The sequence below is a fragment of the Coregonus clupeaformis genome, chromosome 17 (genome assembly GCF_020615455.1).
Source record: "Coregonus clupeaformis isolate EN_2021a chromosome 17, ASM2061545v1, whole genome shotgun sequence".
Lineage (NCBI taxonomy): Eukaryota > Metazoa > Chordata > Actinopteri > Salmoniformes > Salmonidae > Coregonus > Coregonus clupeaformis.
Genome location: NC_059208.1, coordinates 3,785,851 through 3,809,127, shown reverse-complemented (window position 1 = coordinate 3,809,127; position 23,277 = coordinate 3,785,851). Strand labels below are relative to the sequence as shown.

The 23,277-nt window shown below is 44.8% G+C and overlaps 1 protein-coding gene across 1 annotated transcript in view; it reads left to right on the top strand.

The window, feature by feature from the left end:
* The first annotated feature begins 11,645 nt into the window (after window positions 1-11,645).
* LOC121585976 (transcriptional repressor p66-beta-like) overlaps window positions 11,646-23,277 on the top strand; it is a 56,285-nt gene continuing 44,653 nt past the window's right edge. The window contains exon 1 of the mRNA XM_045226051.1: window positions 11,646-11,889. The gene's annotated coding sequence lies outside the window, so the exon portion shown is untranslated. The remainder of the gene's footprint in view (window positions 11,890-23,277) is intronic.

Here is a 23,277-nt window from a genome sequence, read left to right as displayed (position 1 = left end):
CCCCAGAAGTCCCAAGAACAACATCATGCCGGGAGGGTGGAGGGGAGCAGGCGGCGGGTCAGAACTCCTCCGAGCGGTCCGAGTGAATCTCCTCATCCTCAGAAGGAGCTGGAGGGTCACGGTCGGGAGACAGGACAGGCACTGAGACAGGAGCAGGGCGGGCCGGACGGCTAGGAACCCCTCTTGGACGGCCCCTACGGATTGCAGGCTGATCAGGATGTAGTCGGTGGAAGTCAGTGATAAGGGTCCGGTCCACTATCCTCCTGGCCGGGATCCAGGTCCTCTCCTCTGGACCATATCCCTCCCAATCAACGAGGTACTGGAGACCCCTACCCCTTCGCCTAGAGCGGAGCAGCCGCCGGACGGTGAAGACAGGACCGCCATCTACGAGGCGCGGAGGAGGTGGCGCCGGAGCTGCAGGGACCAGGGGACTTTCATGGACCGGCTTGACCTTGGAGACGTGGAAGGTGGGGTGGACCCGCATGGAAGCGGGCAACTGAAGTCGGACCGCCGTTGGACTGATGACTTTCTGCACAGGAAAAGGACCAATGAAGCGAGGGGCCAGCTTTGCGTGATACAACCCGCAGCGGCAGATCCCGGGCAGACAGCCAGACCTTCTGACCAACCCGGTAAGTAGGTGCTGGGGTCCTCCGTCGGTTGGCACCGACGGCGTAGCTGGTTCCAGACTTCAGGAGCACAGTGCGAGCCTGGGCCCAAGTGCGGCGGCAGCGGCGGGCATACGCAAGAGCAGACGGACAGGTGGCATCCGCCTCCTGGCTGGCAAACAGTGGAGGTTGATACCCGTAGACACACTGAAAGGGGGAGAGCCCGGTGGAGGAACTGGTGAGTGAATTATGGGCATATTCCACCCAGAGCAGGTGTTGAGCCCAGGCCCGGGGATTTTGGGAAGCCACACACCTCAGTGCCTTCTCCAGCTCCTGGTTCATGCGTTCAGTCTGGCCGTTTGACTGCGGGTGGAATCCAGACGATAGGCTGGCGGTGGCCCCAAGGAGATGACAGAACTCCTTCCAAAAGGTTGCTGAGAATTGCGGGCCCCGGTCTGACACTATATCCTGGGGTAGGCCATGGATACGAAACACATGTTCCAGGACCACCTGGGAGGTCTCTTTAGCAGAGGGTAGTTTGGGAAGGGGCACGAAGTGGGTCATCTTACTAAAGCGGTCAACAATGGTAAGGATGACTGTGTGTCCGTCAGAGGGCGGAAGGCCCGTAACAAAGTCCAGTGAAACGTGGGACCAGGGCCTCTTGGGTATGAGTAGGGGTTGCAGCAACCCAGCAGGAGGCTGGTTGGAAGTCTTGTTTCGGTTACAAGTGGGACAAGCTCGGATGAATTCTCGGACATCCCGTCTCATCCCCCGCCACCAGAACCGCTGGCGGACCAGATGAAGGGTGCGAGTGATGCCGGGATGACAGGCCAGACGGGATTCGTGCCCCCACTGAATCACAGGTGACCTGAGATTTGCTGGAACAAACAGACGGTTGGGGGCGCTGGTGCTTGGACCTGGCTGGTCCCGAAGAGCCTCCATGACCTGCTTCTCGATCTCCCAGGTGAGGGCCGCTACGACCAAGTGGCTGGGAAGAATGGGAGCTGTCATGGCGGTGGTCTCGTCCTTCTGAAACATCCGGGAAAGAGCATCAGGTTTGATGTTGCGAGATCCCGGGCGGTAGGAGATCAATCGCGCAGTCATAGGGTCTGTGTGGGGGTAGAGATGTCGCCTTGGATTTGTTGAACACCTCTTTCAGGCTGTGGTAACAGGCCGGAACATTGGATATGTCGGAGGTAGCGCTAGATCCTTCCCGGTGAACGGGCAGGGTGGCCCCCCTTAAACAGGTCTGGTGACAACTCCTTCCCCACTCACGGACTGTTCCTGTCTCCCAGTCGATGTGGGGGGTTGTGCTGACGGAGCCACGGGTATCCAAGAATGAGTGGTTGGCCAGGTGAGTGTAGGAGGTGAAACTGGATGGACTCCTGGTGGTTTCCTGACAGCAGGATTGTCACAGGGGCGGAGATATGAGTGACAGTGCCAAGATGATGCCCATCCAGGGCTCGTGCAGGAATGGGTTGTGTCAGTTGATGATGGTTCACGCCCAGTTGCTGTGCAAGCTCAGGGTCCATGATGTTTGCTTCGGCTCCGGAATCCACAAGGGCGGCCAATGTATGAGTCTTGTCAGAAAGCTGAAGGCGGAGATGAAGCAGGGTCTTTCGGATGGAGGGAGACTGAAGGCTTGTTGAGCTCACCCGGATCTCCCCTACACCTGGTGAGCTGCGGCTTTTGCCGGACAAGTAGCGACACGGTGATTCTCGCCACCACAGTAGAGGCAAAGGTTGGAGCTTAGACGGCGCCGACGCTCCTCGGGAGTCAGAGAGGCACGGCCAATCTCCATGGGCTCAGGCTGATTGAGTTGGCTATGGGACTTGACAGGCAGGGGCTGGACAGAAGCGGTATCGACCCGAGTACGGATGGCAGGTTGACTGAGACGGCCCTTCTCCCTCCTCCGGGTCTGTATACGGCGGTCAATGCGAACGGCAAGGTCAATGGCGGCATCAAGCGTTGAGGGCGGGTCATGGGAAACAAGCTCGTCCTTGATATAGTCCGCCAGGCTATGGAGGAAGGCTTGCACCAGTGCCTCTGGGTTAAACGAGCTTTGACTGGCCAGGGTACGAAAGTCAATGGAGAAGTCTGCCACTGTCCGATTGCCCTGACGGATGGTGAGCAGAGCTTGTGACGCTTCGGCTGTTGGCGAGCCTAGGTCAAAGACCTTTAACATCTCCTCCTCAAAGGCACTGAAGGAGGCACAGGCTGGGGTTTGCCGGTCGAATTCCGCCGTTCCCCACAACCGAGCTCGACCGGTGAGATGTGTGATGACATACCCCACCTTGGCTCCCTCTGTTGAGAAAGTCCTGGGCTGTAGTGCAAACTGGATTCGGCAGCTGCTCAAGAATGGTCTTACTTGCTTCTGGTTGCCATCAAAACGTTCCGGGTTCCCAATCCTTGGTTCAGGAGCGTGGGGATCTGGTGGCAGCACTGCCGGGCCTGCAGCATTGGGACCTCCAGCGGAGGGATGAAGGAGTATCGGTGGTACAGGAACAAAAGGACCAGGGGGGTGCAGGTGGAGTAGCCGGGCTTGAGAGTAGTTGCAGGGCTTGGGCTAGCTGTTGTTGCTGCAGTTGGAACTGTTGTTGCTGCTGGTTGAATAGCTGGAGAAGGGAAGCGATGTCGCCAGCCATCCGATTTATGTCTCCCTCAGAGCGTTCCAGTCGCTGTAGGGCAGTCCTCTCTGGCTCTTCCTCCATCGTGGTCAGGGAGTGCGCTGGGTCCATGATGGTCAGATCGTTCTGTCACGAACAGAAGAGGACCCAAGAGCGCAAGTTCAAATTCAGAGTTCTTTATTCAAGGTTACAGGCGGGAAGAGGAGTCCCAGGGGTGTCAGGGGTCTTTCAGGGTCCTCCTGTGGGTAATGTCCGGGGGTGTCCAGTCCAAGTGCTTAGTGTGTGTGTTCCCCAGTGATGGAGCGGCGTATCGGGCCGAGGGTGGTGAAACGTCTGGGCACGCTCATCTGGTGGTCGGAGACCTGGGGGACACACACACACAACAGCAATATGAATGGCAGGCAGAAGTACAGATCAGGGCTGGGCAAATATCGTGGTGAGAGACAGAAGGCAGAAACGAGTTACCGGAGGGGCTGAAGATCGGAGAGTAGTCGAGGTCCAGAAGGCAGGTTGGGATAGACGGGGCAGTAGAACAAGGAGGCAGTCAAGAAAGGATCGGTATCACAAACAGGAGTCAGAGCGCAGACAGGCAGGTTACTGGTCCGGGTTTGAAGACGATCTGACAGGGCTTGGCTGAAAACCAGGGCTTGATATACTGGGAGAGGTAGTGGGGAAATGCAGTTCAGCTGGCAGAGTAATTAGAACAGAGTGAGGCAAGGTGAGGATGGTGAGTGGGAAATGCAGTGCAGCTGGCCAGGTAACAAGAGCAGAGCAGGGCAGGTGGAGCTAGTTAGGCTGAGTAGAGAGAGGGAGGTGAGCAGAGTGGAAGATAATTGAATGCAATTAATGTTGCTACCAGGGAGAGAGAGTGCTCATGACAGTAGGCACCAAGTTCAAGCGTTTCATTTAGGTTTTTATTTTGACTGTAAATGTCACATCCATAATGCTAGAATTGTCCTAATCTCTTCTCCTTTTCACACGTTATTCCACCTGCCCTGCACCTATTCACTTTATGACTGTGAGTACACTATTCTGACCAGATATCCTGTCTCCTACAATGTCATTTCATTTTCAGACCAGGCTTCAGATATGTTTTGACCATTTTCATACATACAGTGCTTAGTGACAGTGCTCACTTGCTTGCACAATTTTCAAATTTTGTTGCCTTAAATTAGAAAATTCATGAGATTTGTATTTCTTTTCAGCAGTCTCTTTCTCCACACTCGCAGATTCTCTTAATGTAAGTTATTTTTATACACAGTGGTATAGGGTAGAAAGCAACTCCTTTCGTTTGCGTTGCAGTCCATCCCTGCAGACAGGGTTATGTAACCCTCATAAGCTCATAATGTGTGTCAGACTACAAGTAGATCCTTGGTCCCATGCCCTGTGCTATTGCTAGTGTGCGATCCTCTGTTTCACACGAAATATGATTTCATACTTTGGCATTCCTTGTGTTATGAAAAAGAATAGCAGGAATATGATTCCCAAACCAAACCATACTCCAGAATATTACAGCAGTATGGAATTATTTTGGAGTACATCATTCGATGCAACTTAGATTCTGCCACTCATATTTAAAGTGATAAAAAGGGTGCAAGAATCCCCAGTGTTTCTTTAGGGGTTAATGAGAATTAAAGGGATAGTAGCTCAGGCTTAATTTAACCACTGGTTTGGTGTGAAGATGAGGAATGTCACCACTCTTAAATGCATAGACAGAGCAATGGATGTAAGGACTGACAATCCATGAGATCTATGATAGGGTAAGGCAGTTGTACTAAGCCCATGAGGAATTTATTCATATTATTGCATTCTTCAATAATCAATGGTCATATCATTCATTTAAATAAGCATTGAACAGCAGGAAATATCCCAGATTGTTCCCTTTAATAATGTAAACTGAATATATAGTATATCAAATTCTAACCAAAGCATGTGGCCTTGCTGTGTAAGTATACTTTTAAATATATGTATGTGTATGTACTATTTATAAGTAACACTTTATCTTACAGCCTAGCTTTTACCAGGTAGTTACTTAGAAAGCACCCGTAATAATGGTAATTACCAAATAATTACAAAGTAGCCTAATTAGGGTAGCAATGACAATACAGGGTCGCTAGCTTGCTTGATATGTTGAATAAAGTGTGTATCATTGTTCTCTCTTCATATTAATGTGTGTTGCATAACAGTCTGAGAACATCCATATTCATATCCAAACATTATACAGTAGGCTATTAATGAGTTGGTCACATTGGTAAGGAGGAGCAGGTTGGAACAGTAGTGGATACAGCTTCAACCATCAATGGTGTTCTGGAAGCAGACATCTTGTGAAAATCTCCCTGTGAAGCATTTGAACAAACACACCTACAATATGGAGGACAGGACCATCCACACCCCTTCTGAAAACAGGTTGAGTAACCCAAAATCAACCCTGATTAAAGGAATTTATGTAAAGGAATGCAATGCCAGAATATGATCACTAGATGGAGGACTCCCCTTGAATCTTCTCTTTCATGAGTTCATGTATTTGAATCCCCAAATCGACCCCTAGTCCCTAGTAATAGGTTGATACATTTATTGGTCCCTAGGCACTCCTGTAAATCTGAAAGGATCAGATGGGTTTGAGGCAATATGGTAATTGCTTCACTTTGCCCTGGGTGGAATTTTCAGCACAGTCCATACATTTATTCGATGATTTTAGATCTACAGGAGTGCCTAGGGGTAAGCAGTTAGGAGTTGATTTGGAAGCGAGCAATCCAGAGGTCAACACACCTTATTGTCAGACCTACAGTATGAGGCAAAGCTTTCAGGATCAATCGACAAGACAATTGGACTATTGTGTCAATGTGAGTTATAATATCTTCTCTTCAGTTATAAAGGTTCTTTACTATTTTATACATTGTGTGTGTGTGTGTGTGTGTGTGTGTGCATGTGGTTGTGTGTGTGTGTGTGTCTATGCATCTGTGTCCGTCTGCTTGTCCACTGTATCTACTAACTGTCTGGAACACCACTTGTTCCTCTCTCTAACATCTGGCAGTCTCAACAAAGTGTTTGCTGCCTTATCCGTATTTTGTAGTATGGGTTTTTAATCAGGAGTTAAACCTCGTAATCTACTTAGAGTCAGTATTTAATGTGGGCCCCATGTTGACACACCAAATTTAGAGGGGGCAGGATTATAGATTGAATTTGGGCAACCATAATGAAGTGTTTTTTTGGCAAAGACTGGACCGGGGCCAGTTGAAACCTACATTCGCCCTCAGATCTCCCTCTGTGTGATCCCCCCCCTCCCTTTCTATCCTACTGTAGGTCGACGAGAGGTTAATGTCAGATTAGGCCAAACAGCACATCTAATTGTGGTGTAAAAACATATCTCTGTGTCAGCCGGGGCGATGCAAGGGTTTAAAGGCGTCAACCATTTTTTTCAAACAAGTGTTTTTGAGTGATGACAAAACCCCACTTGGATCTACAGAGACGGGGGCTGCAGACGCTGCCAAGAAAGTCTGTCCATCAATTAGATGTGAGAAAAGGCCTATGAAGGGATAAGAAAGCAGATATCTTTAACCACATTCTTTTAGACTCCCCGTCTCTTAGAGGGATGAACGACCTGACGTTATTGGTGGCCCAGTGTAAGCATGATTTTTACCTGCATGGTAAAGCAACTGCCAGACAACCATATGAGTGGCAGAATGTACCTGTAATGAGTGCACTTCTCATCAGCAATCAATCAATCATCAACGTTTGAGATGACACAGTTTTTCTTTGCTGTGCATGCTAATCGCTTATTAGCCACTTAACCAAACTATTTTACTGGAATGTTAGGGGAATCTCCAGTGCTGTAAACAAAGAATATGGCCGGGATTCAATACATGGAGCTGCACTATAATTGATGTTAAAAAATAATTTCAATTTACGTCATTTAGCAGACGCTCTTATCCAGAGCGACTTACAGTTAGTGAGTGCATACATTATTCATACTGGCCCCCCGTGGGAATCGAACCCACAACCCTGGCATTGTAAGCGCCATGCTCTACCAACTGAGCTACAGGAGGTGATTGTCGGCTGTCTAGTTCTCTTAGACTGAATCCCAGCCTATGTCTTCCGAATGGTTGGGAAGGGAAAGGGTTGTGTTCATTAGGCACCAAACTGCCTAATGAAGAAGAAAACTGACTGAAAAAGGGACTTCCTGTACTTGTCCAATAAGAATCGCGCATAACATTTTCCCCTAATGAACAAGACCCAGGTTACACTACCGTGCATCACCCTCCCTCCGTATCTGCAGTGTTTTGAGCGGTCCCTCACCCATTTAACTGTAATTTCATGTCATGTACAAGAACCCCCTTTTCATAACCCTTAATCCCCACATCATGTGGAGGATGGAGAGCTTTGGCGTCAATGGTCACGTATCCTTTCATATGGGGTCAGGAAGTCACTGTGTCTCTGTTGGTAATACTTTGAAGAGACGTTCTTCCTCCCTTCATTAGTGGAGTCACTGATCTGACATGACTGTGAAGGTGTAAGTTCTGTGTAGCCATGTAAAATAATACTCCCCTCTCTTCCTTTCCACACAAAAATGGCCAACCATTAGAGAACATGTTGTTGGATTACAGTGGACATGTGTAAAATGTATCTGTAATCTATTTAATACCTAACTCCAGTGAATGATCCACATTGTAGGAAATCACCACAGAATAATCATACCAGCTTCACAGAGGAAGTAAAGTGTTGGTGTTCTTCAAGTGTTTCAAGTAGGTGTTTTACAAGGGGAATACTTTGACAACATTTTGCAGGGACATTTTTATAAATCACACTGCTGGCTCAAGCAATGTGCATTAAGGCACTGAGATTAAATAATGCATGAGATAAGTCACACAGCATCCTCTCTCAAAGCAAGGTACAGTGAATATAATGTAATAAATTACAATGCGGTTGGTGGACTACTGCAGTGTTGCAACCCTCCAGATGCCTTCTCTGTTTGCTGTTGATCTTTTCTCCAGTTGCAGTGCCGACCTTCACATGAATGATTTAGAGCAGGCCCCGGAGAAGAACACTCTGGCTCTCACGCTTTGTGCCCTGCATGGTCCTCTGACAGTACAGCGGCTCCATGGATGTTAACGAGACGTTCGGCGCAGGGGACTATGTGGCATTCCGTTCCTACTAGTACGTTGTATGTACCTACCATTGCAAACCCACTGCCTTGTCCATAATTAGCGCTTTACTCTAGAAGACAAAGCAGGCTAGCGAAAACAGGTTGACTTCCTGTGTTTGTGGGTTATTTTTGGGCAGCAGTGGTAGGTCACTTCTGGGAAAGGCTCTGAATGTGTTTCAAACGTACAGTACAGTACTGCAGTTAGAAAGATGACCTGGTGGCTTGGGAATTTGGATAATGAAAACAAGAGAAGCGTAGTGTCTGAATTTAGAGTAGGGGACATAACCGGGAACTGAACCCCTATCAAGGTTCACTTGACCCTGACAAACTGCAGATAAAGAACTTGTTTATATTTTGTAATCTTAATTTTATGATTCATAATTCTTTGGGGCTGATGAGAGAGTCCAAAAAGTAGTCGACAACAGCAACAGCAAAAAAACTTGCTTCTCAGTGAGCGACAGATGCATTTCTCATATTTGGAATCCGCTCTCAGTATCAAGCAATACGGCGATGGCTGGGGTTAATTAGACACACACACACACCATACACATGCACACAGACACACAAACACACACACTCTAAAAATGAAAAAGTGTATGCAGTCATCATATTCTGTCCATAAAGAGTGATGAAGGCCCCGTGTAGCTCAGTTGGTAGAGCATGGCGCTTGCGACGCCAGGGTTGTGGGTTCGATTCCCACGGGGGGGGCAGTATGATAATGTATACACTCACTACCTGTAAGTCGCTCTGGATAAGAGCGTCTGCTAAAATGTAAATGAAGCTCCTATTTTCACTGTACAATACAGGGACTGAAGAACCCTGAACAAGAGTCTGCTTGTTTTTGAGGCATTACCTCATCCCGTTGAGTAATGTCAATTAGTGAACAAAGCTCCCTAACCAGGTTTCCTTGGCTACTCTTCCTGGGGTTAATCTAATTCTACTAGTCGAAAAGCAGGATAAGATGACTTCAAGATTTTAACTGCTGACCCTGTGGTCTTGCCATCATGATTATATTAGAGGTTGATAATGTGACATTCTATTTTACAGGACATGGCTAAGCCAGCTCAGGTTATAAGACTAACGTGAACCAGTTTAATATTTAATCGTGAATAATTAATTCTATAAAGTGTAATATAACGTTTATGGTAAATAACAAGAAACTGATGTGAAACCCATAATTTACAGATGGTAAAGTCTCAAAATGTCATCATTGAGGGTTTACATGAGTAGCATAGTCTTTGTGATTTTATACAATCGCCTGATAGGCCTATATAGTACATGTAGTACATTGACCGTATGGTTACATATGTTGGCCAAGTGCCAAGCGAGGGTTCCTTTGCGCGTCACTAGAGGGCTCAGTTACCGCTGTTGCCAAACGTAATGATTTTTAACAGTGAATATCAACACAATCGCGATTCATATCACATAAACTGCGCATCTGCACGCCTGCATAGGGTTGAAGAGCTACGGGTAATATACCAAAGTTGACCAGAATCTTCAGTAAATTAGGTAATTAATAGAACATCAATGGCAATCTATCGTAACGTTGGTAATTTATACAAATAACTTTTATAAAATGTATTCATATAGAGTATTCATTTTTTATATCTGTGTCCATATTGTCCATGAGTTTCAAGAGACAATAGCCTAATTAATGAAAAACAATGGCATTATTTTCAATTGCCTCTGCATCTCATCCAACTGTTTACTTTTTCACATCTGCCACCAGTTGGACGCCAAAACATTGGCAACAAATAGATATTGACATAGTAAAATAAATAAAAGTGAGTAAAATATTTAATGGTATTTACTAAGTTGATGGTTTATATTTAGGATAATATTTTACAGCTTTGTCATTCAATTGTTTATTTAAAAATCATCTTATTTTATTATTTCATATATTTTACATTAAATAAGACCAGAGAGAGGGCCCGAGATAATTACAGACACCTGTAATAATCTGAAGTACCTAAAAGGGCCACTAGATGTCTTGTGATAGATTACATAAAATCCTTGAAAGATACCAAGATTCTGGTAGTTTACTGGTAAACTTCGAAAGTTTCCAGTAATAGACTCTCACTTCGCAACCCTGTGCCTGCACGTGCATGTAAAAATGTATGGGTATATATTTCCAACATAAACATTACTCAAATTAACCATTAACTTGCCCCAAAGTCACACCAAGCTGCAGTTGTTGACACACATTTTGCCACTTGAAGACGGGATAGTGGTTTTTATTAAATGGCTGCTTATTTTTAGCCATTACAATAATATACAATGCCATAATAACATTTCGTCTATGAGGGAATCTATGTGCAATGAAGGGGAATCTGAACTCGGTCACTGAGTTCATATGGAGCAGTCCATACATACAGTAGGCTAAGCTTTAAGTGAAACTAGTTTTTTCCTCGTTTCCTCCTGCAATATGGCTATAGCTTACTGTATAGGTTATGGTTATTATCACAGCCATCAATAAACTATGACTGAAGTCCTCGAATTTAGGTTATTACAGGCTAAGGCTATACAATGCTGACATAGCCTATGCATAACCAATGCAAACATTTTTTTAAATAAAGAACAATATTGCTTGCCTTGTACGCATGACCTAAAGTGGAATTCAACAATCCTTCTGAGACAAATCCCCGCTTTAACGATCCTATTTTAGTTCCAAAGATGCATATTGAAACATTTACATTCGATTGGGCTATAGTTTGTTAAGTAGGTCAGCGAGTGGAAGGCATCTTATTGTTCATAATCTATTTTATTTTGAGTTTATTTATATTGTATCCTAAATGATAGGCTACTGATGTTACATACTCTTATGTATGAATATGTATATGTAAGCCCTATATGTACAATATGTATATTTAATTGTATATTTATATTTAATACAAATCCTAAATTGTGTAAAAAATATTCAATTTGAAAAAATATATAATATATATAACACCAAATTGAGTTATCTTATTTACGCTTTTGCGCATATGATTTACTGCCGTATAGACCATCAGGCGGTTGATCTGGTGTTCTTGGTAGAAAAGCGATACTACAAGTTAATTTAAATACAATTTGGAAGAAAATACTAGGTTCAAGATGAGTCCTACAAACGGCATTGTTCCTCCGAGATCCAGTCGATGACCATCGCCGAATGAAGAGGGAGTTAATATGGCTGTCCACTATGTATCTGTCAATGTAGTAAGCTTGCCTTGTCCTGCCGACACGGCGCGCATAACAACCTATTTAGTTCCCATCATTTCACTGCTTCTTGTCCCCTCCCCTCCAGACATAGACAACAACACACACCTTAATAATAGGGGCGCGCCTCCGACACAGCCGCCGACCAATAACCCGTCTGTCTGGGCTGAGACCAAGGGGATGAGCGCTAGCGGAGGCCCAATCATCGCTTTTGTGTTGCCTGCCGGTGCCGGGAACTGGTCGTGAGGAGCTACTGCAGCGCTTCAGGATCGGAAAGAGAACCCTGAGCTTGTGGAATCTGAGGGGAAAGGCGAGTCAGGTGAGTCCGAGGATATGGATGAGGCCTAGCTGAGATGGGGAATATACATTTTGAAATTGCGGCGGCAGGATTTGGAATCTTTCGGATGGAGTGAGCTCTCCTTGGGTAGTAATAATCGCATCCAAGGTTATGGGGGGTGATTATGGGGGAAATGTGCTGCAAAGACAGACAATACAATACCATGGTTCACATATTGATGCAAGCTGATTTGCAAGCCGATCAACAACCAACGGTTCAAAGTGATTAATCAAGGTCTGGGATCATCTGATAGGCATTTTTGGATACATGTCGCGCTTTGTCATAAACTACTCATGTGAAAGAAACAAAAGTTTAGAGAAATCATCAAGATGCGTGCAATGGCAACATTGTAACCAATGTCTTAAATCCGTTTCATTGTTTCATTTCGCGTCTCTGGGGGTTAACTCAGATTGGCGGAGAAAGCCCTGCGTGTGCCCGGCTGGCTACACAAGCAAAGCATGTGCACACGGTGAAATCCTCTAAATATACCCAAATATTTCGCTTTAAAACACCTTGTGTGAAGCATATCCGTGTGTACGACCAATGTAGTTGTAGACACAAGACTAAGCGGTAGCTTCACAGAGTTGTGTGGAGGGCGCAGAGAGGAGCCTATGCTAGTGTGCATTGTAGCTGAGGCAGTACAATTATTTAAACAAATCCGAAAATCTATCAGCCATATACTTAAGTGAGGACGTTCTTATCTTGTTCCATATGCACGCAAATGGCTGCCTGACGCATGACATGCCGTAAGACTTGAAATGTAATTCTAACGCGAATGCATGTATTGATTGTAACCAACGGCCAACCACTGATTAACAGCAGTAGATGTCGAGATGACTTTAGGAAAGAAAGGCAGATCAATAGCTAATATGGGCCGGCTATTATTCTCGGTGCGGCAGACAAGTCAATAGTGAGGCAGTGCCTAATTTATTTATATAGGTGGACTGGGTAGAGCCTAGGCTACTCAACTGGGCCAAGCCTAACTGTCTGATCCTCATGCGGCTTTGGCAACATTTTGGGGAGTCCGTGTGTAGACTCTCTTGCCAGGCAGCTGTTGGAAGATATATGCATTTGTTCCCACTGAGAATAGTTTTAACCCATTAGATTAGCCTATCGATAGTTAACAGATTGCCAAAAGACTTAGACTGAATTCAATTTAAATTATTCTACCCTTCCCTCGTTGAATTACTTTCTAAGAATTCATCTGACAACGGGAGCTCAGTGTCTATGTAGGCCTAATTATAGCATGCAGTTTACAGAACAATGTAAGGAAAAGTCAGCTGAATTGATGAAGACTAGTTGGAACACAGGACCATTCTTAAAAAGTTCCAAATATAGCCTATATCCATAGCCTCGGGAGGTAGGGGTGCTGAGGGTGCTGCAGCACCCCCCTGAAAAATCAGAATTGAAAAAAATATGAATAATGAAAAAACATATTAGTGGCCAATATAGACGTTTGTAACATCTGTAGCACAGGGTAAGAACATTATTTCTCTGCTTTGGCAAAAAAGTTAGTTGTATAATTTAAGAACAGTATCATTCAGTAGTTGGAATTGTAAGAGAGGTTGCCCTGTCCCTTTCTCTGTGATTGTCATTATAATGGGATCCAGAAAGAACAAAACCCTGTCCTCAAACATTTACATCAAAAGGTGCAAAGTTATGGGCAAAGACACAAAACATCCACATCAAATTAAATATTTTTCTTGATCAAATAATATGGGAACAACTACTTTTTGTGCAGTATTCATTTACCATCCTTACAAAGCACTTACTTTAAATGTACAAAACTGTAATGTACATATGCTGGTCATCTAGTTTTGTACCTGTAGACTTTCCATCACCATAAAGAAAAACAATGCACAATATAGTAATTGAGTACATTGAGACATCAAGTGGTTTGTAATGAGATGTGATGTGATGATGTGGCTCAGTTGGTAACATGGCGCTTGCAATGTTAGGGTTGTGGGTTTGATTCCCACGAGGGACCAGTACGAAAATCTATGCACTCACTACTGTAAGTTGCTCTGGATAAGTTAGTAATGCTGGTAAAAATAAATAAATAAAAAGTAGTGCACTGGGCCTTTACTAGTCCTGTGTTAGCAGACCGATATAGACATCTTCAGCGCGGGCAAAAAAAATTGCACCACCCCCAAACTACTTCCTGCGGCTATGCCTATATCTGTTCTATTTTGGGGTCTCAACTTCAGAATGACGCAGGGGTACTCGGGCAGGAGGAAGTATTTTCTTTCAGATCATATATGGAAATAAGACATACATAACCTACTGTATCTATACCAATCCAATATATGCAGGAATGAAGGATAAACACATCTGAACATGGATCCTTCATCATGGGTCTTGTTGTCTGAATATTGTAATTTTGCCTATTTAATGTTCCCTGTCTTTATAAGCCTACAATACCTTTTTGAGGTGTATTTCAACCGGTGCTTTGCCACCAGACTCTATATTCTACCAGTTGAATCCAAAAGAACAGTACTTTCAGAGCCCTGGAAAATCCAATGCTCAGCTCTCTCTCTCTACCTACCTCTCTCTCTCTCTATGAATGAAAGTCTGCAGTCTGTAAATGGGACTCCCTGGTGTTGAACACTGTCTAGCAGTATGAATGAATGGTTACGGCACTGCTTTGTCAATGATGGACCATCCATGGCCATGTCCTCTAATGTGTATCACTCTACCATCCACTAGTGTGGTCCTCTGTAGCTCAGCTGGTAGAGCACGGCGCTTGTAACGCCAAGGTAGTGGGTTCGATCCCCGGGACCACCCATACACAAAAAAAATGTATGCACGCATGACTGTAAGTCGCTTTGGATAAAAGCGTCTGCTAAATGGCATATTATTATTTTATTATTATATCCATCCGCTCCTTCCCAAATGTGTATGGAGAGACCTGTAGCCCTGATCACACTCAACTACAGTGAGGGAAAAAAGTATTTGATCCCCTGCTGATTTTGTAAGGCTGCCCACTGACAAAGAAATTATCAGTCTATAACACTTCACCCAGTTCTCCTCTGAATCATTCAGATGTTCATTGGCAAACTTCAGACGGGCCTGTATATGTGCTTTCTTGAGCAGGGGGACCTTGCGGGCGCTGCAGGATTTCAATCCTTCACGGCGTAGTGTGTTACCAATTGTTTTCTTGGTAACTATGGTCCCAGCTGCCTTCAGATCATTGACAACATCCTCCCATGTAGTTTTGGGCTGATTCCTCACCGTTCTCATGATCATTGCAACTCCACGAGGTGAGATCTTGCATGGAGGCCCAGGCCGAGGGAGATTGACAGTTCTTTTGTGTTTCTTCCATTTGCGAATAATCGCACCAACTGTTGTCACCTTCTCACCAAGCTGCTTGGTGATGGTCTTGTAGCCCATTCCAGCCTTGAGTAGGTCAACAATCTTGTCCCTGACTTCCTTGGAGAGCTCTTTGGTCTTGGCCATGGTGGAGAGTTTGGAATCTGATTGATTGATTGCTTCTGTGGACAGGTGTCTTTTATACAGGTAACAAGCTGAGATAAGGAGCACTCCCTTTAAGAGTGTGCTCCTAATCTCAGCTCGTTACCTGTATAAAATACACCTGGGAGCCAGAAATCTTTCTGATTGAGAGGGGGTCAAATACTTATTTCCCTAATTAAAATGCAAATCAATTTATAACATGCATTTTTTGTTGTTTTGTTATTCTGTCTCTCACTGTTCAAATAAACCTACCATTAAAATTATAGACTGATCATTTCATTGTCAGTGGGCAAACGTACAAAATCAGCAGGGGATCAAATACTTTTTTCCCTCACTGTACATGTGGTAGAGGAGGAATCCATTACAAATGTCTTATAATTTTTGGGGTGGCTGTAGCATATTCGTGAATTCTGTCCCTGATATAGAGCGTCAATAGTTCATCATCAAGGAGGGTTTACTCAGTTTAGGTAGTATGTGACATACAATGTTATTTATTTATTCGATTTCTTTGCGGTTCTTTAACACAATTGATGTGCTCCAGTACACTAGTGCTGCCCGTGAAGGGATTTCACACATTGTGCACTTTCATTTCCATGGTGCCTTATCGCTACTGACTGCCTGGTGTAGCAAAGCCCATGAGGCCTCCTTCACTCGTCCTCCTGCATTTCTGATGCGACATTGTGCCAAGATTCAACCCTGACAAGTTCCTATTGATTCAGATTCAGTTTCACAAAGAAAGGTCCCGCTGTTGCCTTGATAAACGTTCCACTGGTCGGTTTCTGTAGATGTGTATCATCAATGCAATATTTCAGATCGATCACAGATTATAGCTACAGCCAGTCCCTTGGCTCAATAGAACTTGCATATTTAATTTTTATCATCCTCTCAAACTATCAGGTTCTGCTTCTCATTCTAATTTAAGGATAAGCAACTACCTCCTCTCCTGGGAACAAATCTGTTCCAAATAAACATGGCTTATAAATGAGATTTTAGGCCTATATCGGACCAACTGGGCAGTTTTATGTAGGCCTTTATCATTTTTGGAGGGAAAGATCACAAAAGCACTCAATGTAGGTGGCCTTGCCTCTGCTTCAGGGTTGTTCACCTTGGTCAAAATAAAAAATGTTTGAAAACAGACGGGCTGCCCTTTAAACGCCCCCTTTGTCCCAGACACAGCAACGTGACAGGCTCTAAATACATGACCAGTGCACCTGGATAACAATATTTTTTAAATTTAACTAGGCAAGTCAGTTAAGAACAAATTCTTATTTACAATGACGGCCTACCCCGGACAACGCTGGGCCAATTGTGCGCCGCCCTATGGGACTCCCAATCACAGCTGGATTGTGATAGCCTGGAATCGAACCAGGGTCTGTAGTGACGCTTCTAGCGCTGAGATGCAGTGCCTTAGACCGCTGCGCCACTCAGGAGCCCATAACAATAAACCAAGTGCTCTCCACTGATGTGCTTAGGATGCAGTCACAATGACCCCTGATGAAAGGAGCATGTTGTGTTGGAGAAGCTTGAATGTTGAATAGGGGATTTCAAATCAAATTTTATTTGTCACATACACATGTTTAAGCGAAATACTTGTGTTTCTAGCTCCAACAGTGCAGTAATATTTATCAAATTCAAAACAATACACACTAATCTAAAGTAAAGGAATGGAATTAAGAATATATAAATATTTGGACAAGCAATTTCAGAGCGGCGTAGAATAATATGCAAAAGAATAGAATACAGTATATTCATATGAGATGAGTAATGCAAAATATGTAAACATTATTAAAGTGACTAGTGTTCCATTATTAAAGTGGCCAGTGATTTCAAGTCTATGTATATAGGGCAGCAGCCTCTAATGTGCTAGTGATGGCTATTTAACAGTCTGATGGCCTTGAGATAGAAGCTGTTTTTCATTCTCTCGGTCCCAGCTTTGATGCACCTGTACTGACCTCGCCTTCTGGATGATAGGGGTGAACAGGCAGTGGCTCGGGTGGTTGTTGTCCTTGATTATCTTTTTGGCCTTCCTGTGACATCGGGTGCTGTAGGTGTCCTGTAGGGCAGGTCGTTTGCCCCCTTCTCCACTGCGGTCCCGTCTATGTGGATAGGGGGGTGCACCCTCTGCTGTTTCCTTTGTTGACGTTGAGTGAGAGGTTATTTTCCTGGCACAACACTCCCAGGGCCCTCACCTCCTCCCTGTAGACTGTCTCGTCATTGTTGGTAATCAGGCCTACTATTGTTGTATCGTCTGCAAACTTGATGATTGAGTTGGAGGTGTGCATGGCCACGCAGTCATGGGTGAACAGGGAGTACAGGAGGGTGCTGAGCACGCACCCTTGTGGGGCCCCAGTGTTGAGGATCAGCGAAGTGGAGGTGTTGTTTCCTACCTTCACCACCTGTGGGCAGCCCGTAAGGAAGTCCAAGACCCAGTTGCACAGGGCGTGGTTCAGACCCAGGGCCTCGAGCTTAATGATGAGCTTGGAGGGTACTATGGTGTTCAATGCTAAGCTATAGTCAATGAATATAGCATTCTTACATAGTTTTCCTCTTGTCCAGATGTGATAGGACAGTGTGCAGTATGATGGCGATTGCGTCGTCTGTGGATCTATTGGGGTGGTAAGCAAATTGAAGTGGGTCTAGGGTGTCAGGTAAGGTAGAGGTGATATGATCCTTGACTAGTCTCTCAAAGCACTTCATGATGACAGAAGTGAGTGCTACGGGGCGATAGTCATTTAGTTCAGTTACCTTTGCTTTCTTGGATACAGGAACAATGGTGGACATCTTGAAGCATGTGGGGACAGCAGACTGGGATAGGGAGAGATTGATTATGTCCGTAAACACTCCAGCCAGCTGGTCTGCACATGCTCTGAGGACGCGGCTATGGATGCCGTCTTGGCCGACAGCTTTGCGAGGGTTAACACGCTTGAACGTCTTACTCACGTCGGCCATGGAGAAGGAGAGCCCACAGTCCTTGGTAGCGGGCCTCGTCGGTGGCACTGTGTTATCCTCAAAGCAGGCGAAGAAGGTGTTTAGCTTGTCCGGAAGTAAGACGTCAGTGTCTGCGACATGGCTGGTTTTCCCTTTGTAGTCCGTGATTGTCTGTAGACCCTGCCACATACGTCTCGTGTCTGAGCCGTTGAATTGCGACTCCACTTTGTCTCTATACTGACGTTTTGCCTGTTTGATTGCCTTACGGATGGAATAACTACACTTTGTATTCGGCCATTTTCACAGTCACCTTGCCATGGTTAAATGCGGTGGTTCGCTCGCTTTCAGTTTTGCGATAATGCTGCCATCTATCAACGGTTTCTGGTCTCCTGTACGCCTCCTGATAAACTCAGTCACCGACTCAGTGTATTCGTCAATGTTATTCTCAGAGGCTACCCGGAACATATCCCAGTCCGCGTGATTAAAACAATCTTGAAGCGTGGATTCCGATTGGTCAGACCAGCGTTGAATAGTCCTTAGCACGGGTACTTCCTGTTTGAGTTTCTGCCTATAGGAAGGGAGGAGCAAAATGGAGTCGTGATCAGATTTGCCGAAGGGAGGGTGAGGGAGTGACACAGTCAATGTGTTGATAGAACTTCGGTAGCGTTTTCCTCAAATTTGCTTTGTTAAAATCCCCAGCTACATTAAATGCGGCCTCAGGATATGTGGTTTCCAGTTTGCATAAAGTCCGGTGGAGTTCTTTGAGGGCCATCGTGGTATTGGCTTGAGGGGAAATACACACGGCTGTGACTATAACCGAAGATAATTATCTTGGGAGGTAATACATCGGCATTTAATTGTGAGGTATTCTAGGTTGGGTGAACAAAAGGACTTGAGTTCCTGTATGTTATCACAATCACACCATGAGTAATTAATCATGAAACATACCCCCCGCCCTTCTTGTCTAAGCGATGAACTGAGAACCCAACTGGCTGTACGGACTCAGACAGTATATCCAGAGAGAGCCATTTTTCAGTGATTGTATGTATCCTTGTCTCTCTGGAAGGAAATCCTCGCCCTGATCTCGTCAACTGTATTATCCAGAGACTGAACATTTTCGAGTAAAATACTCGGAGGCGATGGGTGGTGTGCGCGCCTCCTGAGTCGGACTAGAAGACCACTCCGAATACCTCTTCTCCGCAGGCGGTGTTTTTGATCAGCCTCTGGAATCAGTTCAATTGCCCTGTGGGGTACGAACAAAGGATCCGATTCGGGAATGTCGTATTCATGGTCGTAATGCTGGTGAGTTACCGCCGCTGTGATATCCAAAAGTTCTTCCCAGCTGTATGTGATAACACAAAAAAATTCTGGCCTAATAATGTAAGAAATAACACATAAAAAACAAAATACTGCAAAGTTGCCTAGGAGCTAGAAGCACGGCCGCTCTGTCTATCGGCGCATGATGTTGAATGCACTCACCAATTGATTCAGAAATTCAGTGCTTGTGTTTCAAGAGACCCTCGCTTTTGATGCTTTTGCTGTGTGTGTGTGTGTGTGTGTGTGTGATGACCCTACCACTGAGTTGGCATGTCCAGATTGACTCAAAGGCCCTGGGTTGGGCAGGGGACTGGTGCTCTCACTCTCACAGATGAAGCATGTGTGCCTTGACACCAGCTGTTCACATTCCCTGTTGGTTCTATACAAAAGCAGAGTCATGACAACACCATTACCTCAGACTTTCCTATGACAGTGTACAGGAAAGCTCTCTGAAAAATATCAACAGAGTATACGACTTATTGGTCTGGAGAAGCTATGGTCCGGCAGCTTTCCCACTTAAGTTTTTATCAGAGCTGATTATGAGGGGGGTTATGGTAAATTAAGAACGTAGCCTTTTAATGCTTTATTTAAAGGAGGTCAAATTTGCAGCCGAGTTAGTCAGCTTTGGTACCACTATGTTGTTATGTTATTTTCCAGCATTCAAAAGTAGGCCTATGTTTTTGAGCTCAAAAATATTTGCAGTGCAAAAAGGATTGTCATACTCAACACAGCCTGTGGTATCTTCTGAAAGCTGCTATGTCCAACGAAACTCCTTCCTTGTGTTTTCAGTCGTGGGAAGAGGGATCCTTAACACCCCATTACAATCTATGCTAATTTAGTGGTCCATACTTATTTGAAATTAAGAGATACACGCTCTCTGTTCGAGCGGAAAGAAATCTGTATAATTAGCTCTTAATCAGGAAAATTAAGTTTATTTAAGAATCCACCCAAGTGAAACTCCTTTGAGGGGGAGAAGCCTTGTCGGTAGTTGGCACGTGGCGCTAATTGATATGTGTGATGTTAATGAATGCATGTAAAGTGTAACAATAACAAGGGATTCATCTCGCATAGCAACCTGTGTAAAACGAAAGGAGAGTGTGGAAAAAATGCGTCCTCACAGGCTTCTAATTTGTTTCTGACATGCCCAGTAATAATGTTTTGCAGTTGATTTACATTGAGATTGTGCACATTGCAGCTTGTACGGAAAACGTACTATTGTACTATTGAGAAGATCACTGTAATGCCGTGTTGCTTTTAGCCATTTTCTCCCTTTCTACAGATCATGAAAGGTCAGCCCAGCCAATGATGTCCCCTTAGTTACATGTATAGTTTGTGTTATGTTTTAACCTTTAACCTGTGCTGTTCCTTGAAATATTTTTTATTAAAAGCAGTCCCGGTCCAAGCCAATGAGTACCAATGAGTAAGCCAAGGCATTCCCAAAGAGGAGTGTCGAGGCATGCAATGGGGGATACCCTTGCTTGTAATGTGGGTTCTGTTCAGTGCAAGTCCTCAATCAAAAATGGGTAGACTAAATGAAATCCCCAAAAGCTGCAGGCTCTACATGCTTACACATATCCATTGGTTAACCAAAAACCGTCGTTTGAATCCGGAGGTGAGATGGGAAGGTAATTGGCAAGACTTTCCCACAGATATTACACCGGTATTACATTGGCCGATTTGTTGTCAATCATAGAAGAAAGTACCTTTACCACTCACCTTGGAATGTCCCTTCTTTCAATGGGCAACGCAACCTTAACCAGCAAACCGAGAAGAGTATCAATTTAATTAATTAGCAGCATGGGATGTAATTGGTTTGTGAACGGGTCTCAAGAATGCTTGGTTTTGCATGTTAAGTGTGTGTGTGTGTGTGTGTGTTTGGTGTCGTGTCCTTGTTAACACCTGAATCGGGGTGGCTGTGTTCAGTGGGCTTCACACGAGGCTTATTAAACCCTACGCAGAACAAACAGCCCAGATGACTGGCTCCCTGCAACTCTTAATTATCGGGCCTCCCCAACGTTTTGGCTCGATAAGCCACAGCGGGAAACGCAGCAAAATGCAGTTGTGGAACTCATGTGGAACACGTGTTCACCAAGCATCACCAGGTACCGGCTGTCTCATACCCTTTCACACTACTATGCCAACCCGAACCTTGCTGTGCTGGAATATATATTTAGTTTTCCAGTACAGTTCCAGCAAAGATGGTAGATGCGTAACCAGGCCAGCCCAGTACGACTCGGCTCAGCTCAGTAGTGTGAACAGGGTAGCCTATAATTGGTTAGATCAGACAAACTGAGACCTTTTTAAATTACTCCTTTCATAAGAACATTTTAGGTCCACGGGGGTCCTAATGCCACCATGTTCTCTTGTTGGACCTCTGCCATTGTGTCAGAGGTCCAACCATAAAGGTTAAATGCGTAGGGCACCATGGTGGCTAATTGGCACCGTTGTTCTGGATGAGTAGTTTGCCTCCCAGTTGGCTTTCACAACATCCCCATTTCTGGGTGTTCCTTGTTGGGTTAATTGTGTTTTTTGTTTGTTAAAATGAGCTTAAAATGAAAATGAATGCACTGCAAAGGTAGGCTGGGAGGTTGGCATGAAGGGGATGAGTTGGTAAATGGAACGAAAATGAAAGGCTGATGGACTGAGGGAGAAGTGGTGTCTATGCTTGGTCCGGTGATCATTTGCATGACAGGAGGAAGAAGATATAGGGATAACAACAAGGTTACAAGGAAATTCAACTTTTACATTGCCATGTATAAAATACTCCTTTATAGACTTGTAACATCCCCATTTAGGTGAAGGGAGGAGACCATTATGCACCAATACCCCCTCAGACTTCGTTTGATGAAGAGAGGTGGTGATATGTATGCAGATTTTGTATGTAGGAACTGCTGTATTGGAATCATAGACTGACGTGACACTATAGATTGACATTAGTAACTCTCTTCCCACCTGTCAATGCGAAGATGGTTCCCTTCTTTTAGCACTTCCACCAGGCAGTAGCTTCTCAGATTTTCTCGAGGTAGATTGTGCAGCAGCAGTGCTACACCACTGTAGCTCTCCTTTTGTTGCACTGTGTACGTTTCACATCTGAAAAAAGTCCTTTGAAAATTGCTTAGACAGGAAATCACTGTTACGCCCTACAAAAACAAAATTACTTCAGTTTTACGGTGTGCCACGTCTTGTTAAATTAAGTGAATTGAATTGTCACCTTCCACAATGTATTTTTGTCCACCAAAGTATACACTTCACACAAATCACACCACTTTGACCTTGTGACCTTTTGTAGAACGCGTATCCTGGCACGGCTTTGGCCTGTTCCTGCTCTTTTGACCTTTTTTCCCTGTGTTGAACTCTGTGTCCCATGTTCCCAGGGGGACGTGTCCTGGCTGTCATGTGTATCCCTCATCGTCACCCAAACACTGTCCCCTTCACTTATTGTATCTGTAGTGATGTCTGTGCTGTTACGATTCAGCCAGAGATGTAAAGTAGTGGTAACAGAACTGGTTGGTAAACACTAAATGCCAGTCCAGTCTAGTTATAGTTTAATTTCTTTGCTCTCTCTGTGTCTTAGTGTAAAGAGAACTAAGGCCAGTAGGTGAAGGAGAATCTGGCACTCCATTTTTCTGTCAATAACTGTGCTGTTGTTTATGG